This window comes from Neovison vison, chromosome 3 (genome assembly GCF_020171115.1).
Source record: "Neovison vison isolate M4711 chromosome 3, ASM_NN_V1, whole genome shotgun sequence".
Taxonomy (NCBI): Eukaryota; Metazoa; Chordata; class Mammalia; order Carnivora; family Mustelidae; genus Neogale; species Neogale vison.
In genome coordinates, this window is record NC_058093.1 from 160,502,434 (window position 1) to 160,518,386 (window position 15,953).

Genomic DNA, 15,953 nt, shown 5'->3' on the forward strand with positions numbered 1-15,953 from the left:
AGAGCAGCCTGCTGAGCAGGTGGCAGCTGCCCGGAACCTGGCAGCCCCTGTGTCACCCCAGTCACCGGTGGTGAGGGCGGGAGGAGTGCAGGGTGGCTCCGCTCCCACGGAAAAGGACTAAGGGAGGACCGGGGGCGGGGGGACCTTTCTTAAGCCTATGCACACTGAACATCTGAGGCTCTGGTGCAGGAATCCTCAAGCCTGAAACCGAAGTTTCCTGAGACACCAGAGTCTGCTTCTTGGGCTCCCACACTGACTCCTGCACTGGCTGCCAACAGTCAGCCTCGGAAAATCCCCCAGTTTCCCTTTTGGTGGAAATAAGGAGTAAGTGAGCCAAGGGCCCTTCCTGTTTCACTTCCACCTCCTATTATACAAAGAAAACTGGGAGCAGGTCCACCCCTTTTCCATGAAGGCCCCCAGTTGGATAGTGCTCCACTATCCAACTTCAACCATTCCTAGAAATGGAAGTCGTGATCGTTCCTAACACTTACTGCTGGGCGCTACCTCAGTCCTAACTGTTCAGACTCTCCTGGCCAGGGTCCAGGATGAAGAAGAATCCCTGGCCCGTGTGCATCCCTCATGGGGGCCCACAGACCATCCGTCCCGCAGACCTCTCGGGCCTTCTGGGGTGTGTGCAGGCCTGCGCATGCGTGCTGAGCGCCCTCTGTCAGCGTTGCCTGGGACCCATTAAAAAGCAGATTCCTGGGCCACACCCTAGACTTCAGACCCTAGCAGGGAGCAGGACCCAGGCATCTGCATTGGACAAACATCCCCTTGTGAACGTGACATGTCAGAGTGTGAGAACCGCCACCCACCACAGGCAGAGGGAAGCACATGTGCAGACACCTGGCTCCCTTCTTTCCTGTTCCCCTGACAGGCTTTCCTTGCCGGCCTCTGCACAGAGGGCTGAGTTCCAAAGGTCAGGTCGGTTCAGTCCAAGCCACAGGGAACCAGACTGAGCCAAGCTAAGCTTCAAGCTGTGGACACTTCCAACAAGGGGTCCAGTCAGGTAATTTTGTGCTGAAAGAGCCGTTGCTATCCATGCCTGGCCCAGAGCCTCTCAGTCCGGGCTGCACATCAGCACCTCTCTGTTGCAGATGGGGGTGCTGGTGGGGAGAGGTGTAAAAGTACCCAGAGATTCTGGCTCAGCTGCCTTGAGCTGGGGCCTGGGCACAGTATTTTCAAACGCCCCAGGCGATTCTAATGTGCAGCCAGAGTTGAGGACCCTTGTTGCTCTAACTACAGAGTGGATATTTCACATGGGGTGTTTTCTAAGCCACAGATCAGCTGACTCTTTCCATTGCAGGGCCATGGGCAATTTGGAAGGGGATTCTGTGCGCGTGTGTGTGCATGTGTGCGCACATGTGTGCGTGCAGGACTCCATTTTACACACCAACCCAGCACTGGAGATTCCTCCCTCCTGCCTCTTTACTGCCCACTCCATCTGTCCTCATATCCCTTCTTCTGCTGTACTGATCCTTCCCCTCTGTCTGGTCTCATTCCCACCTGACTCCAGGAGCATATCACCTCCTGCCTGGACATTTTCAGTGTCCTCCTAACTGCCCTTTCAAATGGTCTGATCCCCATCACTCCACTGTCCCCTCTGCTGGCAGAGGGTCCTTCCTCAACTTTGGATGAGAACTTAACCTCACGGCATGTCCACAGCTGATTTGTCTCATATACCTTATCAATTCTGGCCTTGGCCTATAGTATCCAAAGGAGACACTCAGCCTCTTAAAAAAGAAGACTTCAGCTAAGAAATCAGATTGTTTTCATAAAACCAAACTGAGGTCTGGTCTGGTCTGCTCTGAGTGGAGTTTGACTCTTTCCCAGCGTCTGTCTGATACTTTAAGAGGAGAAGGATCTCTTATTGCATATATATTAGAATCTCTTGTAATGTTGGGACAAATGCCCTCCAGGGCTCATGTGGATGAGGGGGACCCATTTTGCTCCTATCTTCCAAGTTACAGCATACATCCATTTTATTTTAAATTTTATTTTATAATTGGCCCAAAAGTGTCTTCAGTGAGAAATCTCTCATTTCTGAATCCATGGCCATTAGAAAGAGATATCAGACTCTGAATGCTGCTGTCAGTGACCTGTAACTCAGTGGGGAGTGCTTAACTTAGTAAAAAATAAAGGGTAACAAAAGAAATGGTTGGAGTAGCGAGTAAAAAACTTGCCCAAATAGGTCAGGTGCCGTGGGAAGAGACTGAGAATGATGTCCTCTTCCAAAAGCATGAAATACTATTACTTAAAATAATAGGGGCGCCTGGGTGGCTCAGTGGGTTAAAGCCTCTGGCTTCGGCTCAGGTCATGATCCCAGGGTCCTGGACTCGAGCCCCACATCGGGCTCCCTGTTCAGTGGGGAGCCTGCTTCCTCCTCTCTCTCTGCCTGCCTCTCTGCCTACTTGTGATCTCTGTCAAATAAATAAATAAAATATTAAAAATAAAATAATGTTTTCTCTGGGGGCACCTGGGTGGCTCGGGGGGTTAAACCTCTGCCTTCGGCTCAGGTCATGATCTCAGGGTCCTGGGATCGAGCCCCACATCAGGCTCTCTGCTCAGCGGGGAGCCTGCTTCCCTCTCTCTCTCTGCCTGCCTCTCCATCTACCTGTGATCTCTGTCTGTCAAATAAATAAATAAATCTTTTAAAAATATATTTTTGAGACAATTGGACATTTGATATTTGATGATTCTTAGGAACTCTTATAAATATTGTTAGTTGTGATAATGGTCTTATAATGTTAAAAGGAAGGACTGGTGTCTTTTAGAGACGCATACTGAAATATTTATGGATGGAAGGATATGATCTCTGGGATTTGTTGTGGGAATGTATGGGAGAGAGGAAGTGGAGGGGAGCAGTGTTGAAATAAGATTGGCCATGAGTCAGTAACTGTTGAAGCTGAGTGATGGGTGTGCGGAGGTTCATTATACTATTCTGCTTTCTCCATAATAAAATGCTTTTTTAAAGAATATAATGCTTTGGGGCACCTGGGTGGCTCAGTTGATTAAGTGTCTGACTCTTGACCTCAGCTCGGGTCTTGATCTCAGGGTTTTGAGTTCAAACCTCATATTGGGCTCCATGTTGGAAATGGAGCCTACTTTTTAAAAAAAAGAAAAAAGATTATGATATTTTTAATACTAAATATTTAAATACATTTTTACCTAAAATTGGTGGTCTGCTTTAGCTTGGCGTTGTAGGTGCTGGCAGTTTGAGAACCGCTGCCTGAACAGCAAGAGGTCTTGAAGAGAGGGAATACCCAATTCCTAAAGCCTGGCACAAAGGATGCGTGGGAGGAAAAGAGCCACAGGGCAGGTGAAGTTGTCCTTTAGTGTGCTCTGTGATCCCAGAGCACTGTAAGAGTAGTTCCTGATGTAGGCAAGGGAGTGGAGAGACCGAAGACCTCAGCTTCAGGTTTCTCTTGTGTAGAATTTGGTACTAGAGCAGGCTTGGGATGCATTAGAATGACTCACTATGGTCTGAGAAAATACCAGTTGATCTTGGGACCGGAGACACAGGCCTACAAAAGTGGCTACTGCGTGTGATGCAGGGATACCCCCGTGGGACCCCACTGACCTGCAGGGTGAACTTCCTGTTGAGGCACCCACACTTGGAGCCTGATAGCCTGGGCTTGAATCTCATTTCTGTAATTGACTAACTCTCTGGTCTTGGGCAAATTACTAACTCTCAAATTGTCAAGTTTTCTAATCTGTGAAATGAGCATCATAACTGTATCTACCCCACAAGATTGCCAGGATCGAATGAGGAAATGTCACAAGAGCATTAACTCAGAGTCTGGCCCATGTGCCGGCAAGCGTGAGCTGTGACCACTCACCTCCCTCTGGACTCTGCTTTGGAACGGCAGGTCTTCTCCTAACTCACCAACGTACTCCTTCCGCCCAACTTTTTTCTCTGTTGTTTGTTTTTTAAATGTATTCTTTGTTCTCTTTTCTTAGGCTTCTAGGACTCTTAGATCCATGTTTGCAGCCCACCTGTAGTAACAGAACATCATCATAGGATAGATGTTTCCGTGTGCTCATTTACTACTGGCTCTATCAACTGGTTTCCTTGTCTTCTTCATGGGTTATCTTGGACATTTATTCCATTTTCTGTTCTGTGTGTCTTTATAAGCTGGTTCTTTTTTTTTTTTTTTTTTTTTTTTTGATGATGCAAGGGAAGGAGTAAATACCTAGCTAAATAAATAAGCCACCTGTGACAGAGGCCAGGGGAAGAAAGGAGTCACAGGGGTAGAAGGAGAGGACTCTGATTAATGAGCGCCCCTGGAGTAACAGGGAGAGGAGGGGCCAAAAGATACAACTCACTGGGCCTCTTCAAAATCATTGCTGCTTGGGGCGCCTGGGAGGCTCAGTTGTTAAGCGGCTGCCTTCAGCTCAGGTCATGACCCCAGGGTTCTGGGATCCAGACCTGCATCAGGCTTCCTGCTCAGCAGAAGTCTGCTTCTCTCTCTGCCTGTCACTCCCCTGCTTGTTCTCTTTCTCTCTTTCTGACAAATAAAATCTTATAAAAAAAAGAAAAATCACTGCTGCTTTATGCCTTCCTTGGTATTCATCATGTAGGCTCCCATCCTTTGTTTCCCTGTAATAATGGACCATCGAATCCTTAAACACAGAAAAGGGGCAAGTTGCCTCCCTGTTTGGGTGGCAGGGTAGGGGGTGAAAATGGGGCAGGTTTCTTCCCACTACAGATGCAGAAGCCCAGGGTTCAGCCAGGTTTTCTTCTCTGACTCAGTGGGGCTTCTGTCTGCGCAGCAAACAAAGCCTTTCCTGGGAAGAGGTAGTGCTTTCCTGGCCAACAGGATGCTGACTGCTGACAGGCGTCCCGTGCACCCCAAACACGCCACTCTCTTCCACTCAGGGTCAGAGAGATGAGTCACCTCCACCAGCCCGGGGACTTGGAGCCTTGGATCTTTCCAGCATGACCGCAGAAGGGCAGGGCCTGGGACTTTGTGATAGGGAACAGGGCAAGGGCTTTTTTCAGAGATCTAACCAAGGCCTTGGTGACTGATATCTCCCCTCATAACAACTGGGGAGGAAGCTGTTAACTAGAGATAAAGATGACAGAGTTTCTGGTCTTTTCAAAGAAAAAGTCCCTTTAGAGACAATCTGACCTTGCAAACAAGGTGTCCCTGAAGTACACATGACCATTCTTCCCCCTAAACTCCTTGCTTGCCTGTCTGGAAGGTTTTGCAAAGAAATAATAACCCAAGTATCTGTGCCACTCAGTACCATCTTCCCTCAAATCTGACACTGCCGTCTCTGCTGGAGTGGCGGGGGACATCAGCTTTGCTCAGAGACAAACATGCCTACAGGAACAGAAGGGAGAGGCAAGGACTGGAACGTGTCCATGGGAGGTCCAGTGCATGCTGGTTCTAGGCCCTCGTAGTCACACTGCCTGAGCCAGGACCCTCCTCCAAGGAAGGGGGCTGTGCAGTGTGGACCCTCACTCTTGCAGGCCTCCGGCAAGGTTTTTCTTTAATTATAAGAAGTTCTTATTTATTTTCCTCATCTTTTTCCTCTAATTTAATAGAATTTTAAAAAACCAGGATATATGAAACGTCAGAGTCGGTCACGGAAACCATGAATGGCATATTGCTAAGTGCATGAGAAAAATCACAAAATCGTAGGTGAACCCCATTTTCATAGTAATGAAAACATCAGTAAGAAAGGATGTGAAAGGATTCATGCCAAGGAGTGAATTGTCTCCTCTGGAGAGGGGAGTGGATTTGGGGTAGGAGTTATGAAGAAGGGGAACTTAAACTTTTACTCTGAAATTGTGGAATCTGGGGGAAGAGCACTTAGTCAATTTAAAAGAGTAAAAAAGTCCATTTAGGTGCTCTGGGTTGGGAGTACTCACCTTCCTGTGGAACACAGGCTTGTCCTTGAGGTGGGATCCTCCCTCCCAGGCTTCCTGGGTCCATAAAGAAAGCCCCTCACCACCTGCCCTGTCCACCAAGACATGAGACCCTCTGTCCTGCCGTGTGTCAGGCCTGCCAAGGCTCCCCAACTGCACAATGGCTGTGCTTCAGGGAATACAAAGCACACCCCACTGTTATCCTCACATAATGCTCATGGTGCTCCTGTGGCATCGGGACAGCAGTGTGTCCACTCCACACTGGAGGAACCTGAAGCTCAAGGGGTGAGGCCACACAGCAGCTAGGAGGCAGGGAAGGCAGTGAGGCAGGCCCCCTCCACCCACACTCAGGCTTCCTTCCAGCCCCTGCCTCCTCTGGCAAAAGAAGGTTGGTGTGGAGCTACATGAGAACAGCAAGAAGGAGCACAGGGACTCTGCCTGGATAGAACACAAGGACACTGTGTAAGTGCACATGCCCACGTAATTAACGTCCTGGGATGCTTACCTTTATGTGCGACTTGGCTAGGCCATGGTACCCAGATATTCAGTCAAACACCAGTCTAGATTTGCTTTTTTAGATGGACGTTAATATTTAAACCAGTAGACTTTGAATAAATCATTACTCTTCATAATGTGGTGGGCCTCATCTAATCAGTTGAAGGCTTTAAAAGGAAAAAACTGAAGACCACTCAAGAAGTGAGAATTCTGCCTCCAGGCTGTTTTTGGACTCAGTATCAATCCTACCCCGGATCTCTTGCCTGTTGGTCTGCCTTTCAAATTTCAGACCTGCCAACCCCATAGTCCTGTGAGCCGTTCCTTAAAATAAATCTCTTTCTCTTCATATATACACACATTCTATTGGTTCTTTCTCTAGAGACCTCTGACCAACACACTTTCCCTAACGGGTGGACACATTCAGTTTAAATTAGTTTTTGTTGCTATTACTATACCTAGCAGTGAGGCTTACCCATCTTATATGCTTCATGAACATTTGAGTGAAAACCAACAGCCAGACTAAAAACACTCTATGGCTTTGCCAGATGTGATTTTTATTTAAACTATTATTTTATTCCCTTATAGTCACTCTAAAGGAAAGGAACAAATATTGTCTTGATTAAATTAGAGGTGGGAGGGTGGGAGCAATGAGTGGTAAGATGTCTTCTTTTTCTGAAGATTCTGTGACCCATCATTCCAAAAACTAGTTTTTTTTTGGTTTGTTTGTTCATTTTGTTTTTTGTCTTTTAAATCAGAGTAAACGGGGACTGGCAGGGCCAGAAGAAGAGCTCGAGGTGCCTCTCACCTTCTCCCTAGGGGCCCTGGACTATCCTTTCTGCAAGGATGTGCCCAATCCCATTCTGTCCATACTCCCCCCACCCCCACAGGCAAACATTCTCTTGCTACCAGACATGCTGCTGAGGCCAGCATGAACTCATTCACATGTTTGCCCAGCAGTGTTTGCACTTTACAAGAGCTGGGAGAAGAACCAAGGAAACAGCTTCCTGCAGGGCAGCTTCACTGCTCCCACTTCAACCAGAAAGGATGCTGAGGCACAGGGATGTTGGGCAGTGTATGCAAGGCTGCACAGGAGTCATGGTCCAGGCTGGTCACGAGGCAGCCAGGAGGAAGAAAGGTGTCTGGGAGGGTGTGCCTCACTGCTCTGGAATCCGGGTTCACTAAGCGTTCCCAATTCCTGGAGAGCAGATCCTGATGAAGGGATTGAGGCTTCACATCTGGCTTCACTCTCCCCAGGGCCAACCCCTGGATACAGAGGAGTGCTTCTTCATTCCCAGTTGCTTTTTGACCTTATGTGTTCTTTCACATAAGTCGTGTTTGAAGCAACGTTCATTTCCCACAATGTGGCCAGTTCATTCCCAGCCTGCTATCACTTGGAGAGTTCCCTCACCCCTCAGCACTTAGCATAGTGGTCACCTCCTCCACAAGGCTTCCTCTGTCTTCCCTGCCCCAGAATTCCCCCAAGTCCACAGTGCACAGGTTCCATGTTTGTTGCCTGGCATGGTCACTGGGTTGAGATCCTTGAGGCCAGGGATACTGACACTGAGCAGTGTCTGGCCCACAGTAGATCCAGTAAAAGTGAGTAAACCAGGAAATATTTCCTTTTCACAGGGGAAAATGACTAGAAATTACTAGTACTCTGCCTGATACATGATGGGCATTCCATATTTATAGGATAGTTCTTAAGAGTGCTTAGAATAAATACCCCCGACCTAAGTAATGCTGTGGGCATTCGAGGTACTATCATATCTGGGTAAAATGTCAATGGCCACAAAGAAATTCCTTATAGTACATGTGATGTTTTAATTTTTTTATTTTTGAGAATGTTTTTAAGTTTTCCTGCCATACATTTTCTAAAAACCACTGGGATTCTTTTTCCTTCTCCAGAATCTAGTAATTGGCACAAAATGTAGCCTCAAATTTAGTATTATAAGTATTTTAAACTTGAAATGCCATATGACACAATTTCAGGGGCCTGCCAATTATTTTATTTTATTTTTTTTGAAGGTCAAGCAAAGCTTTATTTCGTTCCAAGCATCGAGAATCAAACTGACCAGTCAGGGCCAACTCTTACAAACAGGCGACCCCTCTCAGCCTCACAGACTAACTTTTATAGAGTCAAGGCCATGTGGTTGAACCTGGCTACACACAAGTGGCCAATGAGATTACAATACACAGAGAAAATTGCACAGTCATGCTAGGTCACACATGGGTGGCCAATTGAATTACAATTCACCCTAGTTGATATTTGAACTAGCCTATCACCTTGGTCAGAACTAGCATAAGGCATGGGCCACTCTCCTTGGTAGCTAGGGAGACAGTATGCGTGCCCCACTGATTGGATGTCTCCACCTGGCCTGACGCTCCCTTGTATCTGGACCTTGCAAGTAAGTTCCTCTGGGAGGGGCAGGGTCAATCTAAGTTTACTGCATAAACAACAAGATGGCTCCCTCTGGCTAAGTAGGCCCTTACAAGGAGAACTGGCTTTGGCCAGGGAGGAGGCCTTCACACTCTGTCTGCCCTGACTTCTCTTGTGGGCACGGAGCTAAGGGAACTGTAAGGGCCTAGTTAGCCAGAGGAACTTAGTTGTAAACCCCGGATATAGGGGTGGGCCAGGCCGGATGGAGACATCCAATCGTGGGGCGCACATATATTTACTGCGCGCATATATTTATTATGGCCCATTGGCCACCTGTGTGGGGGACGGGCTCAACCACCTATATAAAGGTTAGTCTATGAGACTGGGGAGTAGTAGGAGTAGTAGGAGGAGTTAGAATAGCAGTTAGGATAGCAGTTAGAATAGCCGTTAGGGTAGTCTTTGGGAGAGTCGGAGCTTTGGGGTCATCATGATTGTCGGGAGCGTCGTGGTCATCCTGGTCATCGTAGTGGTAGGCAGCGGCGCCACAGCGAATGGCCTCGCTGCTAGCAGCCTCGCCGACGAGTGGCCTCGCTGCCCCAAGCCACGGCGCTGCCGCGAGTGGCCTTGCCAGAGCGGCATCATTCTGGGGAGCGGCCCCGTCCAGGGAGCGGCCCCCTCTGGGGAGCGGCCTCACCAGAGCAGCCTCATTCCGGGGAACAGCCCTGTCCAGGGAGCGGCCTTATCGGCAGCGGCCTCGTCTGGAGTAGCCTCGTCCTGGGAGCGGGCTCGTCCAGAGCGGCCCTGTGGGCAAGTGGCCTTGTCCAGAGTGGCCTTGTCGGGATCATCATCGTCGCCTCTTTGAGTGGCCTCATCTGCGGAGCGGCCTCGTCCTGGGAGTGGCCTTGTCGGGAGTGGCCTCATCTGTGGAGCGGCCTTGTCCAGAGCGGCCTCGTCCAGAGCAGCCTTGTCCAGAGCAGCCTCGTCTGCGGAGCAGCCTCGTCCAGAGTGGCCTTGTCCAGAGCGGCCTTCTTGGGAGCGGCCTTGTCGCGGTCGTCGTGGTCACCTCTTCGAGTGGCCTCGTCTGGGGAGCAGCCTTGTCAGCGAGCGGCCTCGTCCTGGGAGCGGCCTCATCCAGAGTGGCCTTGTCTGCAGAGTGGCCTCATCCAGAGCGGCCTCGTCCAGAGCGGCCTCCTTGGGAGTGGCCTTGTCGGGGTCGTCGCCGTCGTCGTCTCTTCGTAAGAGATGGCCCCTACCAGTCGGTTTGATTTTCGATGCTTGGCACGAAATAAAGCTTTGCTTGACTTTCACTTTGCATCAGTCTCGTTCCTTTGATCATGGACCCTAACAGGACCCAGCCCTGCCTTGAGCGCCTAGGTTGGCTGGAGGGCCAGGTAGTCCTGGAGGTGCTGAGCTCCAGGCGGCCATGAGCCCTTCCCACCTCCCCCAGGGCTTGTGTGGTTGACACAACTTTGTACTGGACAACAAAGTCAGGAGGAGCTGTTTCCTAGAACCTGGCTGGCCTCCCCTCCCCCATGCCCAACTGCTCTGCCCCAGTTGCCATGCACAGGGTGACCTCAGACACGGAACTCTCCACAGGGTTCTGAGTGGTCAGTTGGGGCCCCAGGATGCTGGCATTTGGAGGTGTAGCTGTGGAGCCCGACGCAGCCATGGAGGGCCCTCCTTCAGCCAGCGGATCCACTTGCCAGGTAGTCCTAGAGGACGTGTGGGATGTGCTGCTGATTTCCAGAAGCTGGACACATATCCCTGGGTGGCCCTGGTTGGTGCTGCTAGGGACCGTGCTGCTGCTTTTCCTGCTGAAGAGACGACTCCCTCCAGGAAGTGAGAAGGCTCTGGGACAAAGGTGCTCTGCCCGCCCCGAAGTCTGCGGAGCAGGCTGCTAGGATATGGGCCCAACCACACAAGCCCAGGACGCCCCGCGAGCAACCTGGGGTGGTGGCCAGTCCTCCCTCATTACAAATCTTGTGCTTGTCAGCCATGAATCAAAAGCTGAACAGGCTGGTCCTTTGGGACCCTACCGACGTCCTGAAGAAGGACCAGAGAAGCCAGCCCCCCTCAACGTCCCCAGGTCACTGGAGAAAACGCCATCATAAGAACACCAGAGAAGGACCGAGAACAACTTGGGATGAAAAGACCGAGGGACTGCAGGGACAACACTCCTTTTCCAGAACCACCAGGACTGCTCAACCAACAGGGTTCGAGATGGAGTCAGAGAGGGCAGGAAAAGGAGGAGGAAGAAAGGCTGGAGCTGGTCCTGAAACATCAAACCCACCAGTCACCATACAGGGCAGGACCCGGGCTGCAGGCTGAGCCCCGCCTGACTTCCCAGCAGGTGATGCCGGTGCAAGGACCTGCGGAGTCCCGCAGACAAGCAGAGCCCGGAATGGCGACCACCCCGCCTGTCAGGCAGCCCTCGATCCACAGGCTGTCACCAACGACGCTGGCTTCCCTGTGTCCCCTCCAAGTCCTGAAGCAGATCCACAAGACAGCCACACACCTGGAGGCAGAAAGGTAAGATACCACAGAGCTGGCCTGACACATCCACCATCTGCACACCCAGGAAGTGGCTCTGCAGCAGGAAAATGCACAGCTGGACCGTGAGATTCAGCAGCTGAGGTGGAGCCTGCAGAAGCCACTGGACGAGCAGGACGAACACGCCTTGTGACTGCACGGAGTCCTGTGTCGAGGGGCAGCTCAGCGCGAGGCCATGCAGAAGAAACTGGCTGGCCTGTATGGACAACTGGAATTCATGAGCCAGCTGCACAACCTCCACAAGGAGATGGGCCTGCCAATTATTTAAGATACATAAGATCCATCTGGTCTCAAAATTTCTGGTCAATGCAACATCACTTGGTTTAGACATCACTTGGTTTAGACATTTGGCATCATCGCAGTTGTTCATTTTCATTCATCCACCCATTCCTACAGGGAATGGAAGCCTCCTGCCATTGGAGGGGTAGTAAGGTGGTCAAGGAGAGAAGACATTGATAAGGAGGAGAAGGTCAGAAGTGCACTGACTGCTGGTTGGGGAGTATGTGGACCATCCCTCAAAGGACGGGCTAGCCCTTTTGACCAAAGTGGTATTGTAACTGTCAAGGAAAACTAGGGGAAAGTAAGTACACAAATCATGTTGTAACTAGGAGTGGAACCCAGCAGGGATGGGATAGGCTAGGTCTTAAGCAGGAGGTAGGAAAGGAAAGGGGATTATCACTGAAGTATGGAAAATTTTCCTGGGGTACTAAATCGTCATTTCATATAGGCAGTAAAAAAATAAATGTGTAATATTTTTGAAGAAGAAAGGAACCAGCCACAGGATGGACTGGGACAGCAGCTGTTCCCTAGGCCACACTGGAGGAAAGACAGCATGTGGCCTGGGCGGTGACTCAGGCAGGAGGGATAGGGCACAAGTTGCCTGCAGCTGTGATCAGGAGGACAGGATGGGAGCCTGCAGAGGACATCCTGGAGCAGCCTGGGGACTTTCCATGAAGGAACATATGTGGAAACCCACAACCCGAGAGAATTCTGGCCTGCCAGGCAGAGTCCTTGAGTGTGAGCAAGGAGAGATGAATGGGAATGCTAACACTGCACCACCACAGCACAGGAGAGATGGGGAAGGAAGCAGGGCTGAGGGCCAGTGCACTCTGCAGACAGCTTCATTACAGGCCTGACTGGCCCTGGCCTTCTAGAGCCCTGCCTTCCAAGAGTTGCGTGGAACCCTTTTCAGGGTAGCCTGGCTGCTTCAGGCTCTGTGGCGTTCTCCTACCAGACTGGTTTGTGCCATATCTGTGTCATGCCTGTGCCTCGACTGACTTAGGATGCTCCTTTAAAAAGGTCTGCCTAGGGGCGCCTGGGTGGCTCAGTGGGTTAAGCCGCTGCCTTCGGCTCAGGTCATGATCTTGGGGTCCTGGGATCGAGTCCCGCATCGGGCTCTCTGCTCGGCAGGGAGCCTGCTTCTCTCTCTCTCTCTCTGCCTGCCTCTCCATCTACTTGTGATTTCTCTCTGTCAAATAAATAAATAAAATCTTTAAAAAAAAAGAAAAAGGTCTGCATAAATATCTACATTCATAAATTACTCCCACCTGAACCACACCCCCCACCCTCCCCCAGTCACTGGGCTTCCTTGTGTAGTAAAAACCCTTCCTGGGCATCCTGGTGGGCCTGGGGCACAGGACAACTTCTCCCCCCTTAGAAGCAATCTTGTGACTCAGCAAAGTGAATCACAGGGGCCTCCTGGAAGGCATAGGTGCCTGCCTCATCAGGTTTCTTCTCTTTTTAAATTCTATCACAGAGTGTGGAGCTCTGACCTCTCTCCCTACAACCTCTCCTGGGGGTTGGGCTTCTGGCTGAGTCTTCAGGGGGCTCCTGACTTCCTCGGTGAGGGAAAACATCACCCTATTAACGTCCACCGTTGTAAGTCATGTTGATAGCACCCACTCTTAATGAGACGTAATGAGAATAACACTTCACCTCTATGGTCTTCCTTCCAAAATCCAATTAGCTTGGACCAGTTACGAGAAAAATTTTAGACAATCCCAATTGAGTGATATATAAAAGTGATATATATATAAAATATATATATATATAAAATTGAATGATTTATATATATATATATATAAAATTGAGTGATTCTATAAAAGAACTTACCAGTGCTCCTCAAAACTGTCAAGGTCATCAAAAATGAGGAAAGCCTGTGGATTCATCACAGCCATGATGATTAAATGTAATATGGCAACCTAAATGGTATCCTAGAACAGAAAAGGAACATTAGGCAGAAACTAAGGAAATCTGAGAAAGGTATGGGTTTTAGTTAATAATAATGTATTAGTATTGGTTCATTAATTCTAGGAAATATACCATATTAATATAAGAAATTAATAATTGAGGGAACTGTGTGTGTGGGTGGTTACGTGGCAATTCTTTATCTTTGCAACTTTCCTGTAAATCTAAAACTGTTTTAGAATTAAAATTTATTTAAAAAATAAAAGCTTTTTAAAAACATCATCCTAGGGGCACCTGGGTGGCTCTGTCAGTTGAGTGTCTCACTTGATTTGGGCTCAGGTGATGACCTCTGGGTTGTGAGACTGAGCCCTGTGTGGGGCTCCATGCTCAGCAGGGAGTCTGCTTCTCTCTCATTCTCTCTTCCTCCCTCTCTGTCCCTCCCCCACCCTCTCTCAAATAAATAAATACATCTTTTTTTTTAAAGATTTTTTATTTATTTTATTTGATAGAGAGAGAGATCACAAGTAGGCAGAGAGGCAGGCAGAGACAGAGGGGGAAGCAGGCTCCCTGCCGAACAGAGGGCCCGATGCGGGGCTCGATCCCAGGACACTGAGATCATGACCTGAGCCGAAGGCAGCAGCTTAATCCACTGAGCCACCCAGGCACCCCTAAATAAATATATCTTAAAAAAAAAAAAAAAGTCATCCGAAAACCCCCAGTGGAATGGCAACTGCCGGATCCCACATCATTGAAGAAAATTTTATCATAGATCCTAAATGCTGCCTTTCTTTTCCTTCTTTTTTTCTTTAAGATTTTATTTATTTATTTACAGACAGAGGTCACAAGTAGACAGAGAGGCAGGCAGAGTGTGTGTGTGGGGAAAGCAGGCTCCTTGCTGAGCAGAAAGCCCGATATGGGGCTCAATTCCAAGGACCCTGAGATCATGACCCGAGCCGAAGGCAGAGGCTTTAACCCACTGAGCCACCTAGGAGCCCCTAAATGCTACCTTTCAAGCCACAAGCACAATAGAATATCAGCTACTTACTAAGTGAAACTTTCCCACTTTAGCCTCCTTTACTGCTGTTTTAAATATGTATTATACAATCTACAGTCCATTCACTTTAAAAAATACTGGTTTGGGGGCACCTGGGTGGCATAGTGGTTTTAAGTGTCCTGCTACTGTTTTCAGCTCAGGTCTTGATCTTAGCCCAAGCCCCAAGATGGGCTCTGCAGTCAGCTTGGCGTGTGCTTAAAAGATTGTCTCTTCTCCTCTAACTGCCCCTCGCTTCCGCTAGCCTCTTTTTCTCAAATAAATAAATCTAAAAAAAAAAAAAATCTGGTTCAATTATTTTCTAATTCAAAAAGTAATATGTTACTTGGTGTGACTTGAAAAAAGGAAATTGTTGTCAAAATTTTTTCTCCCTTAAGAAATAGTGTTATTTGCACAATTTCCTGTAAAAGCATTTTTGGAAATGACTCTGAATGCTCAGGGGCTCCAGCACATTCCACCTTGAAGGAACCATGGTGATAAGGAAGCAGTAATCTCCAGTAACAGCTAGATGTGACAAAATCCAAATTAGCAGGTGCCTCATCTTACTGGGTGTCTGCGAAGCCTGGCCCCCTGTCTCCTGGAGTAATTTGTGCGGCTGCAAATGTGTTAGTCTGGTTGTATCCATCATGTGTTTCCTGCGCTGTTGTTTAACGGGGAGTGGTAGGGTTGGGGAAGGGGAGAGAGATTATCAAGGGGAAGTGGGGAGAAGCTTTTCTTTTCTTTTTTTTTAAAAAGATTTTATTTATTTGACAGAGAGATATCACAAGTAGACGGAGAGGCAGGCAGAGAGAAAGAGAGAGAGGGAAGCAGGCTCTCTGCTCGGCAGGGAGCCTGATGTGGGACTTGATCCCAGGACCCTGAGATCATGACCTGAGCGGAAGGCAGCGGCTTAACCCACTGAGCCACCCAGGCGCCAGGGAGAAGCTTTTCTTGTTCTCAGTAGGAATATCTCAAACAGTTGTGCTTTGATCAAGTTACAGGAGGCTTCTGGTTGAAAGGAAAATAACGGGCGGGCCCATGGCTTTGAAACCCTGAAATATGCCCCCGACCCCGTCCCGCACCCCGGCCCCCCGCCGCGATGCTAGCATCTGGCCATTTTGTTTTGTCCGCTGCCGTTGCCGCGCTCTTGCCTCTCGGGCTGCTCCCACCTCAGGCCGGTCCCCCTCCTTTTACCCTCTGCCAGATTCCGCCTGGTTTCCCGTTCTTCCCCGCCCAGCACACACGCTTCTCTGTGTAGGAGTCCGGACAGAAAGCCGGGAGGGGGTCAGCAGGCCGCGGAACGAGCCCTCTGGATGTTCCGTTCCCCGTCAAACGCTCCTCAGTTGGCTTCGTCAGCGAGCAACGGCTTCGGTATTTCGCAACGGCACCAGGACTCGAAGGCTCCGATCAATCAGCCAACCAAAAAGCTGCCGGCAACC